The sequence below is a fragment of the Octodon degus genome, unplaced genomic scaffold, assembly GCF_000260255.1.
Source record: "Octodon degus isolate 3935 unplaced genomic scaffold, OctDeg1.0 scaffold00002, whole genome shotgun sequence".
NCBI classification, from domain to species: domain Eukaryota; kingdom Metazoa; phylum Chordata; class Mammalia; order Rodentia; family Octodontidae; genus Octodon; species Octodon degus.
In genome coordinates, this window is record NW_004524578.1 from 7,677,741 (window position 1) to 7,693,247 (window position 15,507).

The 15,507-nt window shown below is 39.6% G+C and overlaps 1 pseudogene; it reads left to right on the top strand.

The window, feature by feature from the left end:
* LOC101573102 overlaps positions 1–11,530 on the top strand; it is a 15,006-nt pseudogene extending 3,476 nt beyond the window's left edge.
* Positions 11,531–15,507: the final 3,977 nt, after the last annotated feature.

Here is a 15,507-nt window from a genome sequence, read left to right on the forward strand (position 1 = left end):
TATATCTTGTCTTTGTTCTAATCTATTGATCTATTGTCCTAGGCAATGGCCCCAATACTTGGGACCACTGAGGGTGCAATGAAATTGCACAACAGCGTGTGGGACTTCTGTTTGTACTTTGTAGTTATTTCTGGAATTCAGAATAGAAAACTATAGAGCCCTAATTGGCGGGATCATACTTCCATTGACCCATTTCTTCTGAAGAACTCCCAGCTCAATCAGTGTGTTTCTTTTGAAGAACTCTTAACTCAATCAGTGCATTTTTGACATTCTCATATTCTGAAAGCCATTAGCCTACCTTGCATTTGTCAGCATGATTTACATCTTTGGACTGTTTGCAAAATTTAACTGCAGTTAGTAGTCACACTACATTAAGAGGCTTTGAATAGTCCTCAGCATTATAGCAAAATCATGTAGTTTTAGATATGTACACCCTCGCATCACTGGGACTTGTTGATATATCTTGACTGGTTAAATAAAAGGCGTGGTAGAATCATAGAAACAGGTAGATCCTGAATTGAAGATGGCCTGGATTTAAGTTTTGCTTGTATCATTTGCTATGTGGATGATCTTAACTTGGCTGTGTGCTTCTCTGTAACTCAGTTTCTTCATCTGTTAAACAGAGGCACTCCTATGTGGAAATGACTGATTCTAAAGTTGTCTGGATGTCTCAGCTCAATAATTTAAACCTATCACCTTCTTCTGAAAATATTGTTCTCCCTGGGAGTGAAGAATTAGTTACCCTCTGCTCTTTTTTTCAGGTCATACCTGTGCTTCTCTTCTTTACTTCCACAGTCTACCTGTGAAGGAAAGGGACATGGATGGATGAATCAGTGCACCCAAAGAGTGTAAGAAATCAAGCTTATGTCCTGTGAGCAATGGAACAGAAGGAGGAGCATGTCACAATTGCAGACAGTTTTGTAAAGTAGTCATAAATCTATAATATATGGGAAAGTTTGGCATGATTCACGGCATTCCAGACAGCTAGATGGAGACCAGGATGGTAAAAAATGGTGGCAGAGTTGGCGGAAGGTAAGGAGGAGGTAATTGTAATAGATCAAATGAATCAGGTGTACTCTGAGACACATCTGTGTTTAAGTGGAATGAGTCTAATTAAGAGGTCTAGACTGTCTAGAATTATGGTAAAGAAATGGGATTATTTGATAGGTCAGGAGCTCTTCAATCTTACTTCTCTATTTCGTTACTACACACATTATATAACATCAAATGATGACAATGTTTTGAGTTTCAAGAAACGTTAGTCTATTCCATCCAAAGTAGTAGACGCCCTTGAACACTAACACCTCATTTTCTTGTCACCTTCTGGCTAGTTGTCATTAAAAACTTCTTCTACTAGCAAGCCAACTTAGCCATCCACCATCTGGAACCAAGTTATCTTTCTTGGGTCATATGCTACCTGTCACTAACTAGGATAGCTGTCCATATCTATATCAGGTTATTTGCCCATACAAAGAGGATCCATGTTTCCACACTTCTGTCCATGCATTGTGGAGCCTACAAAACCTCATTTTCCTCTTTGGTCCATAACATGTCTCTCTTTTGTCAAACCTTAATAGTATTTTTAGGGCTATGCCTGATACCGTGAGGCCAGAGCCGTATCTCTGAGTCTGCTATTGTCCTGCACTGGGAAATCTGTTCTGTATTATGTGATGTCACATATCAAAATAAGGTGTGATCAGAAATTGTAAAGCTTTGTTAATACCAACGTTTAAAGATATAAAAACAGAAGACATGCACCCGAAGGCTAAATAAGATATAGATGACGTGAGACATTTTGGGCTGCAGATTTACTGTACATGGTAATTTTCCACATTTCCCAGAAAAATGCAGCGACCAGGCTACTCTGATTGACAAGGCCAAGCTATGAAAGAGAATTTGATTGGAATCTCTCCTGCCTTTGACAAGGACTCCTGCACTTTTCCAAATGAGACAGGGTGTCTGCTCCCAGCTGGGCACAGCCCAAGCCCGTGTCACTTATTTAAAGAAATAGTGAGTGTGCTTGAGATCCAGGACACACACTGAGAGCATGAGCAAAGAAGTTTTTCCAAATCTTTCCTCCTCTAGAAAAACAAGGAGTTTTAAGTAATCAAATATATATTCTCATGCGGCTCCTGCATTCTGACTGTGTATCAGTTCCTGATGAGATGAATATCCAACATCATTTGTTTCTACATTATTATAAAGTGTGGATATTGTTTAAACTGCCTTCCAAGGAGATGATTTCTCTTGGTGACCACTAATTGGTGTACCTGCCTATACCACAAGATGTTATTTGCCCACACAAAAAGGAGAATTTGTACATATTTTCAGAACAGTCACCCCTACTTCTGCCTTCCCCAGCTGATCAGAATTTTATGCAGTGACTCAGAATGCTAGCTTGATCCAACTTTGACCTCCTATTCCTTCCCTGTACTGCACGTCCCCATCCAGGAGAGAGGAATATTTCTCTGGCCGCCACTGCTCACAGAGACCTTTCCTTCCCTCTCAGGATCATTTTCACAAACTGTACTGAGATCCAGTATTGCTTTTCCCTTTACCGCTTAGCTGTGCACTGAAACTAGAGCCCAATTCTGTTTGGTTTCTATTCTGATTTTGATAGTTACACATGTGTGTCTGGTTTGTTTCACTTGTGAGTACATCTTCAAGTGGCATCCACTTCAATATAAAGGCTTGAAGTTTATCATTTTTTATAGCTGAGTAATGCTCCATTGTATAAAAATACCACATCTTTTTCAATCATTCCTCGGGTGATGGGCATGTTGGTTGTTTAAAAGATTTAGCTATCACAAATTATGCTGCTATAAACATAGGCACACATATATCACTATGATATGATGTTTTCAGGTCCTCTGGGAAAATTCCCAGTAGAGAAATAGCTGGTTTAAATGGGATTTCCAGTCTAACTTTTCTAAGGAGTCTCCATACTGATTTCCATAATGGTTGCACCAGTCTACATTCCCACCAGCAGTGGAGAAGGGTTCCTTTTTCCCCACAGTCTCTCCAACATTTGTTGTTGGGTGATTTCTTTATGATAGCCATTCTTTCTGGGGTGAGATGATATCTCAATGTGGTTTTAATTTGCCTTCCGTGTATGGCCAGTGATGTGGAGCATTTTTTCATATATTTATTTGCTTCTTTAATTTCATCCTCTGAGAAGTGTGTGTTCATCTCAGATGCCCATTTCTGGATTGGGTCTTTAAATTTTGGGGCCTTAGTGTTTTTTAGTTCTTTATAAATTCTAGAGAGCAGACCTTTGGCTGAATATTTGTCATGATTTTTTTCCAAATTTGTGGGTTGCCTTGATAACCCATCCTCGTGGTCTTTAATTGTAGGTAATGGTTCAGATTCCTTTGTGAATGACTCTGAAACTGCCCATTTCCTCAAGGATTGTGTGCTTCATAGCACAGGCTTCTGACACACCCTGAGCCCTTCCTACCCACATCTCTGCTCTACCACCAAGCGATGCTGATCATACCAAGGCTCTGCCATCTTTCCCTTCACCCTGTAATTAAAATAGACTTAGAGTAACCATAGCATGGCAGAAGCAGCCTACCAGTGATTTAATGGTGTCTTAATAAAACTACTGGTTGCAAACAGTGTTTATGACAACCACTATGCTAAACACTAGAAATATTTGATAGACAGTCATTTCCTTCGAGCACTTGACAAATAAGATACATCTATACCTTCTCTTGCATATATTCAAACAGTAATGAGACAATGTCATGGTTTGGGCTTCTTGCAAGGGGAACAACATAATACAAGACATGTTGTCTAACAGTATTTTATAATGAATCACCCATATCTTACGTATATATAATATTTTATATATATATAAGATTATATGTATTTTATATTTTGTATTATATTATACATGATTATATGTCATATATTTATATAATCTTATGTAATTCTTATATATAAGAGATGCAGGGAATCTGCCTGCACACATATAAACACTAAAGACTCGGGCTGCGGGCCCAAATCTGAATACCCTGCATAAGTCCAGCTGAAAACCTAAAGTTCGAATCAGTGCCTCCTGCAAGTCCAACTGGAGGCCTAGAGCCCACAACAAAGTCTTAGTAGGTCCACTTCAAGGATCTGTACTGGAAACGCCCAAAGTTCAGTGGTGGAAACCAGGAAATCCATGCCAATGGGATGAAAGCTCTGTGCTAGGAGCTGAGGTATCTGAACCGGAGCCACAAAGCAATGCTCAAGCAAAGCACCAGAGCTCTCCTGAAAAGCGCCACAGCCACCTCAGCAGCAGTGAGGTTCTGAGCTCCTCCAGCGATGAGGAAAGCCGAGTTCCCATCAGGAAAGCCAATGAGACAAGCTTCTCCATGAGGCTGAGCAGGGCACCATCTTCCCCTCCAGAGCCAGGAAGCGAAGTTTAAAATGAGGACCAGAGCTCCTCCAAAGTTGATTGGGAAAGCTAGCATGACAAGGTCCTCCAGCATAAGCCCAAGAGAGCTAGCAGTTTCCAACAACTCCAACAGCTTCTCCAAACAGCATCCCTATTGGCATTCCTACAGCTTCTCTTGTCCTGCCTCTTATGCTGCTGACAACAGTCCTCAGGTGAGCCTCCCACACCCAGTACCACACTAGTGCAGTTCAACTAGGTATAAGAAGTTAACCACCAGTTAGGTATCCACCACAGACAAACTCCCAAAAAAGTTAAAAATAAAGAATTTTTCAAAGCCCTGATTATCCTCAAAGACACCTGGAGAGAAATGTATGTCAGACCACAACCTGAGACCTCCGCCTCTGCCTTTCTGCTTCCTGTACATCTTCCTCATCTCCTCAGCATACACCAGAACCACTGGGTGAAGAGCTGACAGGAAGCCCCACTTCAGAAAATCACACTCTTCTTTTTAATAGACTCAACCAAACTAGGCTGAAATATTTCTAAGTGTACTTTATTATTATTAATTTATTCATTTTGTATTTATTTATTTTTTGGTGAAACCGGGCATTGAGCTCAGGCCCTTGCACTTGACAGTCAAGCGCTTATTCTACTGAGCTATCTCCCCAGCCTCTCTAAGTATACTTTAAAGGACTGTATAAATTATCTTCTTTTTAATTTAATAGAATGTGACAGAATAAGAAAAAAAAGAGAGACCCATTTCTTTAATTTTTAGATTCCATGTTAGACAGGATACTGTGGCCTCAAAGACACCCTATCCTAAGTCCTAGAACCTATGAATGTCCTCCAAGGTGAACTGGACTTTGTAGAGCAGAGCCACTTGGATACTTGTGGATAGGAAAACCACCTTGAACTAGCTTGGCAGGTCCAGTGTTATCAGAAGGGTCCTTGTGGAAGAAGACTGGGAGGTCGGCTTCAGAGAAGGGCGGTTAGCAATGATGGAAGCAGATCTTGTAGCGATGCCCATGAATCAAGGACCCAGGACAACTTCAAAGCTGGAAAAGCCAAGCAATAAGCACATCAGCTGAACCCTTTTATGTTTCATTCAGCCCCAGGGAAGCAGTACAGTTAGTAAGTTAATGATTTTGAACCAAGTGATATTTTACTGACAAACACATCTAGGTTCTTGCCTCAGTGCTAATATCAGGGACTCTGAAGTATTATATGTATTGGAGAAATTTAAAGGGTGGTAAATTTGTAGAGGGATGGGTCAATGGTCAATGTAAATATGAAAATGTAGAAACAATGTCATTAGGAGGAAGAAGGCAGTAAAAATGAAGATGAGCTTGACCAAGGCCACAGATACTTCAAAGGACCCAAGGGTGCTCCTTCCTTCAGTGCAAGCTTCTAAAAAACAGGAAAAAGCTATCATCTTCTCTTAATTGAAGTTTCTAAAATTTGTAATGTTGTGGTGCAACTGTTCATGCCTTTATGTACATTTCTATTTTGCTTTCCAAACTATGAAAAGCACAAGGACCGCTCATTGGCATGATTATCTCCACCTCGATCTGCCTTTCGTACCTGCTCCACTGCTCTGGTTCAAGACAATTAATCCTAATATTCAACCCCTCCTGCAGTCATTTCTCATCTTGGCAGGTCTCTTTCTGCAATGACTAAAGGGGCGTGGCCCATTTCCCATAGCCTGGGCACAGCCAGATGTCCTTTTCGCATAGACAGGAAGGGACACAACAACTTGTCCTGGCCTCTCCTTTGCTTTCTCCATCTCCTTCACGCCCTTTTTCCCTTCCCTTCTTTCATTCTATCTTCATTTTCTTTCTCCAATCCTCCTCCCTCCGTCCTTCCTCCTTTGTTCTTTCTTTCCTTCCCTCCTTTTTTCTCATTTCTTGCTAAGTTTTCTAAATATAGTTCAATTTCCAAAAGCAAAATTTAAACAAAGCAAATTATTCTCACCAAAGCATCACCCAGACTTCCTGCACAGTCAAGAACATGGGCTCTGATGCTCTGTACCAAGCGTAATTAGGTGATTGACAAATGGCAGGTAGCAATGGAGATGGAAATAACCTCTATTATCATGGCTTCGTTATTCAGGGAGAAAGCTCCAGTGCTCTAATTTTTTTCAACCCAATTCCAATTTCATATTTATGAAAAGCCTGTCTCTGCCACTCCCCAGCAATCTGCTTATTGAACATACTTTTCTGCAAGCATAATTATATCCCCCATCCCTTGATATTGCAGCCTTTTATTTCATTTTCCTCTCCACCTCCTGCTGTGCTGACTGCCAGCACAACACTCCATGTTCTGACCAAGAGAATAGGTCATTGATTTTTTTTTCCTCAAAGCCAGTACCACTCTGTGAATTGGTCCTGATCCCCAGAGACTGAGAGTGTAAGAGAGAGAGCGAAATGGAGAGAGTATGATAACACAGCCATAGGACACTGGGTCAAAGGTCCCCATCCACTCCAGTGAGGCTACATTGTGTTTTCTCCCTCCCCTGACACATCTCGTCTAATGACAGATGCTCCTGTGTGAGTGCTTATACTAGAAATTGGATGCCATTTCTGTGTGGGCATATGATTATCATACGTACACAGGAGCTTTAGCCAAGATCTGCATTTGGAAACCAAGTGAGCAACAAGGACAGCATCTACTCGTCCACAAGTGTGGTGCCTTTTACTAGCTCAGACAGACTGCCCTTCATTTATTCCCCCTTTACAGAGTTTGGCCACTTGATATATTAACTCACAACTTTGGAGGCCAACATTCTGCAAAAGGATAGTACACTCCTAGTTGTAAGGTAACAATTAGGACAGAATGAAGGGCAGTGATTAGGCTAGGTACGTACATCTCTCCCGTGTCTCTCTGAATCTGTAGCTGTCTTTGTAATGTTTCTCTGAATATATGCTTTGCTGTACTAGTAAAGACTCAACCAACCGATTAATTATGGCAAGAACGTCTACACCAAGCACGGTCCCTTTTAGCTATAAGAAATATGGTGATAAGCAAAGCAGACAGCTTTGTTTTCCCAGTCAAAAAGGAATGGGTTCAAGTAAGACAATTCTACTTTCTGAATTTACTCTAATTGTATGTGAACAGGACTTGGCTGAGGTCTCAAATGATCTCTTAGATTTGACTTGTTTGTGAATGACATTCCCTGAGTATATTTTAGTCTTAGTTTCATAGCCCTCAGATCATACTTTGGATATGTGAGTCCATATTCCATTTTATCATTTTTAAAAACCTTTAGAAACTAATTATTCTTATCCTATGAATTATAGCTGTGAAACCAAGAACTTTCCAGATATTTTGTGAGTACCTCTATTATAGAAAAAAAAATCAGTGGGTTCTTATTTTCCTTTGGGTATCTATAGATGTCTATGTGATATTTTCCCCTTTGTATCCTTTGGTTTTTTATTTACATAAAAATTAGCACCATCTGAAACCCAATCCCTGCCCAGGACAAAGCATGTAGCCACCTTATGCAGTAATTTATTTATTTATTTATTTATTTATTTATTTATTTATTTATTATTTTTTGTTTTGTTTTGTTACAGGATCTTGCGATGCAGTTTAGACTTATAGTGGTCCTCCTGATCCAGCGTCCCTAGAGCTGGGATTACAACCCTGAACCACCACGCCAGGTTCCAGCCAGCAGAGCAGGCCCTGGGCTCTGGGCCAGCATGGCATGTGGTACCAGGGATTGAACTCTGGATCTTATGCTTGTCAGGCAAGTGCTTATGCCACTGAGCTAGCCCCCCCCCCCCTTTTTTTAATTAAACAGTGAATTCTTCCCTCTTTACTCAAAATAGATACTGTGACGTGTCTAAGACTATGATACATTAAAGAGATGACACACAAAGGAAAATGAAGGTCAGGACTATTCTGATATTAAAAATAGGGATTATTTTGTGTATCTGTAGCATGCTTTCCTTTATCTTTTTTCTTCATTTTGTCAAAAATTTGTCTCATTCAGTATGTATTAATACTTGCATAGTAATTGAAAGAGAGACACAGTTTCCTCTGGTTCTTATTTGCCTATGAATTTTTATGCCTGCTAAATATATATTTGTTTATAATATTTTACTACTGTTTTAAAAGCAGTAGCATATTCTTTACTATCAAAAGATAATATTTCATTTACCTTTAAGTTATGTGCAACTTTTTGAAAACAGAAAAATTATTTAAATACTTTCATTTGCTCATTGAATTTGTAGCACATCCCAGTCCAAATCCTTCCATCTTCATCTGAAAAGTCAGGAATGCTCCGTCATACTATTGTTTTGGGATTATGTATTAGTAAACTAATAGGTTAGTTTGATTGTTTTATATTATATACATATGCAAATAATTCAAGATGCTAGTAATTGTTTCTCTGGTGTGAGAACCTAAAAGTTTGTTTGTTTGTTTATTTATTTATTTAGTGGCACTAAGGATTTGAATTCCGGACCTTGTGCTTACTAGGCAAGTGCTTATTCTACTGAGCTATCTCCCCTGCTTGAGAACCTGAAAGTTTAAATAAGGACCAAAATGCATAATATATACAGACAAATGAGAAAAAAAATGTTCAAATGAGAAGGGAAACAAAGGGGGAAGAAGGGACAAGAAAAAATAAAAGAGAACATGGGAACAAAGTTTTTAAATAATGGGGAAGAGAAATACAAGAAAGGAGAAGCAGCAAGATAAACTATATACAGGTATAAATTCTCTATGATGAATGTTACCATGTTTATCTATAATGTACCAATAAAATAAAAACACAATACAAAAAAAAATCCTATGAGGTCAACATTGAACCTGAAAACTAAACTATAATGCAGATCACTCATTAAATAGGCAAACTGGAATCAATTGAGATGTTCTTCAATAGGGAAGCGAATAAACTCTGGTGCAATCTATACACCAGAAGATTATTCTGCGATTAAAAAAGTTATACAGCCACTCAAAGACCCAGTGGACACTGTGATGCACATTACTGAAAGAAAAAATCTGAAAAGGCTGCATATTGCATAATTCCAAAATTATCACATTCTGGAACAGCTGTAATAATGAGGCCAGTTAGAATATCAGTGATTTCCAGAGGAAGGCGCATAGCGAGAAGGGGGAATCAGTGGAGTGCAAGGGATGCTTGGGGGCATTCTCCAGTCCCGGTATCTTCAATGTTTACAAGGTTCTCGAGAGGTTCCAAGAAGCGATAATAAATAAGATTTAATGTACTGTGATGTAATTTATGTCAATACAGGGAAAACTGAGTGATTCAAAAGCCAGAAAGAAACTTAAGTTCTTCTTTTATATAACTTTTATAAGTTTGTATTTTTTTCCTTCCTTCCTTCCTTCCTTCCTTCCTTCCTTCCTTCCTTCCCTCCATCCCTCCCTCCCTCCCTCCTTCCCTCCTTCCTTCCTTCCTTCCTTCCTTCCTTCCTTCCTTCCTTCCTTCCTTCCCATCTGTCTTATTTTCTTTTTTTCTCTGAATTTTTTATATTTGAAATCAGTGTTCTAAGGTTCATGATAATAAAAATTCTAAGGCCTCTTTATATTCAATACTTAGGCTCTGTGCAATAAATCCAGTAAAACTTCTTTTTTTGTGCAATTTAGCATGATCCATGTACAGGGAAGCTGGTGACATAACAGACTTTTCAAAGTACTATCTGGTGTTCATCTGCCAATGGAAAATTCCATAAAAGATCTTTGGCAGTCCATAGTCATATCTGAAAATGTTTAAGCAATAGTCTCTTCTTCCCCAATTAGCTTAGATGCAGTATGTGAATCTAACAGGTGTTTTGTTTTGTTCTACCTTCCCCTTTTTTTCTCTGTGTCTTTACTTACAGTAAGTATTGACCTCTAAAGAGACATTCTCCCTTTCTTATTTATTTGCCTTGGGGTGATTAGCCCTCGCTAATGCGTCAGGAGTGATTTATATTCATTTGGACAGATATTTGGAGTCAATGATAATTATGGGATTGTTTCTCCGTTTGCTGAAAAATCTCCTATACTGAGTAATATCAAGAATGAATAGGGGCTAAAGCAGGTTGGTAGCGCGAAGACGGCAGCTGCTGTGGGGGAGCCAAAGCCCAAAAAGCTGAAGGTGGAGGCGCCACTAGCGCTGAGTGAAAATGTTCTCTTTGGAATGGGAAAAACCCTCCTTGACGTCTTTGCTGTAGTGGACAAAGATTTCCTTCATAAGTATTCTCTGAAACCAAACGACCAAGTCTTGGCTGAAGACAAGCACAAGGAATTGTTTGATGAACTCGCAAAAAAATTCAAAGTCGAATATCCTGCTGGCGGCTCTACCCAGAATTCATTGAAAGTGGCCCAGTGGATGATTCAGCGGCCACATGAAGCAGCAGCATTTTTTGGATGTATTGGGATAGATAAATTTGGTGATATCCTGAAAAGAAAAGCTGCTGAAGCCCACGTGGATGCTCATTATTACGAGGAGAATGAGCAGCCAACCGGGAACGTGTGCGCATGCATCACCGGCGACAACAGGTCCCTTGTCCCTAATCTTGCTGTCGCTAATTGTTATAAAAAGGAGAAACACCTTGATCTGGAGAAAAACTGGAGGTTGGTAGAAAAAGCAACAGTTTGTTATATAGCTGGCTTTTTCTTAGTTTTCCCAGAGTCGGTATTAAAAGTGGCTCAGTATGCTTCTGCAAACAACAGGATTTTAACTTCGAATCTGTCTGCGCCATTTATCAGCCAGTTCTACAAGGAACCACTGATGAGAGTTATGCCTCACATTGACATACTTTTTGGAAATGAAACGGAAGCTGCCACTTTTGCTAGAGAGCAAGGCTTCGAGACTGAAGCCATTAAAGAGATAGCCCGAAAGGCACAAGCAAAGCTGCCAAAGGTGAACTCAAAGCCAGGCCGGATCATCATCTTCACCCAAGGGAGAAAAGACATCATCACGGTCACAGAACGTGAAGTCGCTGCTTTGCCTGTCTTGGATCAGGACCAGAAAGACATTATGGACCCCGGTGGAGCTGGAGATGCATTTGTTGGAGGTTCCTGTCGCAGATGGTCTCGGACAAGGCCTTGATCCAGTGCAGCCGCGCAGGCCGCTAAGCAGCGAACATGACCATCCCGCTCGGCGGCGGCACCTGTCCTGCGAGGCTGGACTTCGCCTAAGGGACAGAGCCGCACCTTCCCTGGAGGCCGCCCTGCTGCCCTGCAGCCCTGCGCTGGTGTCCCTTCCCCATGCAGGGCGCCCCCGCGCTCCTAGGATCTCTAGTCTCAGCAATTGTAGTTTGCCTCTTCAATGTCAGTTAAAAAAATATAGAAATTTTATTTCAATTACTCTGTAAATTCATGTGTATTTAGTAAATTAAACTGTTTTTTTACATTTCTGCAGAAGCAATTTAATATAATAGATTTTTTTAAAGAAATTAATCCCAACACGTCTATCTCTAGCTTTCTACATGTAACTTTAGAAGTGCGTGTATACACACACTTAGCTAAAGGAACCACATAGAATTGTGATAGACAAATAAGTACAAAAATATACATCTTGCCAAATGATTCTAAATAATCTCTTCAGTCTACACTCAATCATGTGATACATTTTGGACAACTGAGTAATTTCCTAAATATTGAATTGTATTACAACATTCAGGTCATAATCTTCTGCTTATTTATGATACTCTTTAATTTGATACTAATAAAATCTTGCTATATAGGAAAAAAAGAATGAATAGGACTGGCGAGATAGCTCAGCGGTCTAAAGAACCTGCTTAGGCAAGCTTAGGCATGCACTCAGGGATAGTATTTCGATCCCTGGTACCACATGCCATGCCAGCCCCACCTACATCCCAGGGTAGGCTGAGCCGGCTACAACAAAAAAGAAAGAAAGAAAAAGAATGAATAACAAAATTAGTTGAAAGTGCATAGTGAGCTGATCGTCTCAGAGCAGATTAAAGACGAATTTTTGACTCTGAGGGAAGTGAGCCCTTGGGGACTTCATAAACCCCGTTTACAGTCTCAGAAATAATGCCCAATAGCCTTGACTATAAAGTTTCTGTCCATTGACACCAAGACTTTGAGAAGAATACTATTACCACTTAAAATCAAAGCTGGGCAAGGCTTGATTGTCCAAAGAGGAAAACCAAAGATAACTCTTGCAGAAGAGAATCAATTTTGTGGCATCCCACATAGCCATGGATGAAATTTGAAATGAGTTACTGTGACCTCATTGTGGTGCTTCCTGAAAGCCATTTAACTATTATGGGTAAAAAGCTACATAAATTTACGTCCTTCACATCCTGATCCTGATTCTTCTTCCCCAGGCTGGACAGGTTAAAAACATGCAGCCTGATGCGCTGCTGTGAACAAGAGCCTGAGGTGCGCCACTGCCCATAGAGCTCTGGGCAAGGTCTCTTTCCACAGGATTATCACACATGTAGTCAAGGAATAAGTGCTTATTCTTTCCTAGCTGTTGCGCACATGACATCGTACCAGAGTCCTTTGTCTCACAAGAGTAATCCTCCCACTGCGCCAAAGGCAGAACAAAGAATTATGAAGCACTACAAGCAAGAGGTTCGTGCCACAGAACATGAAGCAAACATAAAAGAATTGAGCAATAAAGTAAGAAAAGCATAAGTTGATAAAAGTTAGAGGCGATGAAAATAATCACCAACTCCACCATTTGTTGCTAATATAAAACTTGCTGAATGGCTGTATCTGGATGATTTATTTATATATGCATATTTTAAAAGTGCTAGTGCCTCTTGAAAACACTGAACATCCCATAAAGGATAAAAACTCTAACTTGGAGAAATATATTGAACATATTGTAGAGGTTTCTGTTATTGACAAACTAGGAAATGTACTGAGCCTTTACTTGTGTTAAACACCATCTTTACTTCTCCAACAATGTCACGTGCCATTATAAGTATTCATTGTTGAGAGCATTACAGTCCCCAGTGTTTAAATGGATTTTCCAAGGTTGTACTGTCAGTCACTGTCAGTACAGCTGCAAAGGAAGCAATCTTGCCAAAGCTGATTTCTAATAGGCCAGAGTCATGTCACAAGAACCCACAATCCCGGAAAGACCAAAGACCATGACAGAAGGAAACAAACTTGGAATCCTCAGTGGAGGGTAGAGAAAGGGCTCTGAGATGTGGCTCAGCTCCTTTCATTTGCTTTGGGGGACTGGAGTCTGCAATGGCAGTGTGGATGCTGGTCAAGGATTGGACATAGGACTTATTTGTCATGCTGATGTTGACTTCTCTAAGGTCCAGGATATCTGGAAATTGTTACTTGCTGACACAATGAAAGCCCAGTGCCAAAAGGGATCCTTCTCTCATTGGCAGTCTTATCTCCATCTGAACCAAAGCAACACTATTATTCTGCTCCTTGTCTGAAAATTAATACTTTATCCAAGAGAGATACTGGACATGGGTGGTCAGTATTATAACCAGCCTAGCAATTCCAGGAACACCTATTAAGACTCAGTGGGTGCTTGAAACCCTGGGCTCCCTTTTTAAGCCCTGGCTCCTTACCCAGACATGAGGGAAAATAAAGTCTCATCTCCCTGGAACCTGCACTCTTCCATACCTCGCCCTCCTGTGTTGGTTGCATTTAACAAGGCCAACATGTCCTGAGGCTGCCTCCTATCTCCTCTCATTAAATCCATGACATGTGCTTCAACGGGGTGAACAGAGGCAACTGTATTGTTTCATGGTAAATGTAGCATAGGAATGCTTTGGCATCCATGGATTACCTGGGAAGTAAAAAGTTTAATTTATAAATATTGGTACTGCTTGGTAATTACTACATAATGGGTATGGATTTATTGCCATTGTACAGAGTCATGAGCATTCATTTATTCATATTTTTGGTATGTCTTTAAATCTTTTACCCTTGAAAGATTAAGACCATCTCCATTAATTTCATTAGTACACAAATGTGCTTATAAGATCTATGTATGTATATGAGTTTTTTATTAGAACAGTTTTTTTATAATAGGTTTATAACTTTCAAACTATACATAACGAAAGCCATCTGCAGGTTACTTGCTTGAGTTTTTTTCTGATCTCATAGATCAGAGGATTAAGTCTAACCAAAGTGAAAAACTTCCATTGTAGTCTAAAAGAGATACAAAAGTAAATTAAAATATGCATCAAATTGTGTCAATCAGGTTATACATGTGCAAGGAAATGGACATTACCCAGGTATAATTAGAGACTATCATGTCTCCATACGCTCAAGAAAATGCAACTTTAACTCTGGATGCTGGGGCGGTCAGCTTGAACGGGAGAAAATACAGGTTAAGCATCTTCTATGCCTATTATTAAACCACCAGTGAGGAAAGTCCTACATCTTAGAAGACTCATCTCATTCTTCCTGACACATACAAACTGTTTGGAAACAAGAAAAAGAAACACATTACTGAAGGAACCTAATATATTTCAAAAAGTTGTAAGGCTTAAACAGAATCACACACTAATATCCAAACCTTTAAAATATTATTAAAAGATAGTTAAACCTCTGCAAACAAGAAATTAGAGGTAAATTAAACTAGTAACCTGATAATGATCTCTAAACACAAATAATTTCACAGCATTGAAAAATGTACAAGGTGCTTCTACTGTTGGATGCTGTTTCATCAGAAAATTGTGAAACTAAATGCTCAACTAGTATGTGGCAGGATTTCATTATGAATGATAATCCTGCCACAATACATTTTGTGCTATTAGACTCTACCTCATATATAAGGCAGTTGTGTTTAAATAATATTGAATTTTGTCAAGATAGGATAGAAAAATGCTCATCATTACCAGGCAATTAATCAGTAACAGCACCTTGACTACCAGAAAGTATCCAGCTCTGGGCTGTCAGGTTTTCAGGATAAGTTATTAGTAACAACAGTTGTGTTTGATTTTAGCAGCACACATGCCAGTATCAGAACCTCCAATAGAGTCACAAGGATACATTTTATTCTTGTTAAGTTTTGTGATACCAGCTTAACTAGAAACACAACTCTCAGACACTAACTCTTAATATATGACATGGCCTCTCCCTACCTTTGAAATGCTTCCTCTTTCCCATAATACAGTTTTATTGTATTTTAATGGTGATGAAAGATATATGGTCATAAGAGACTATAT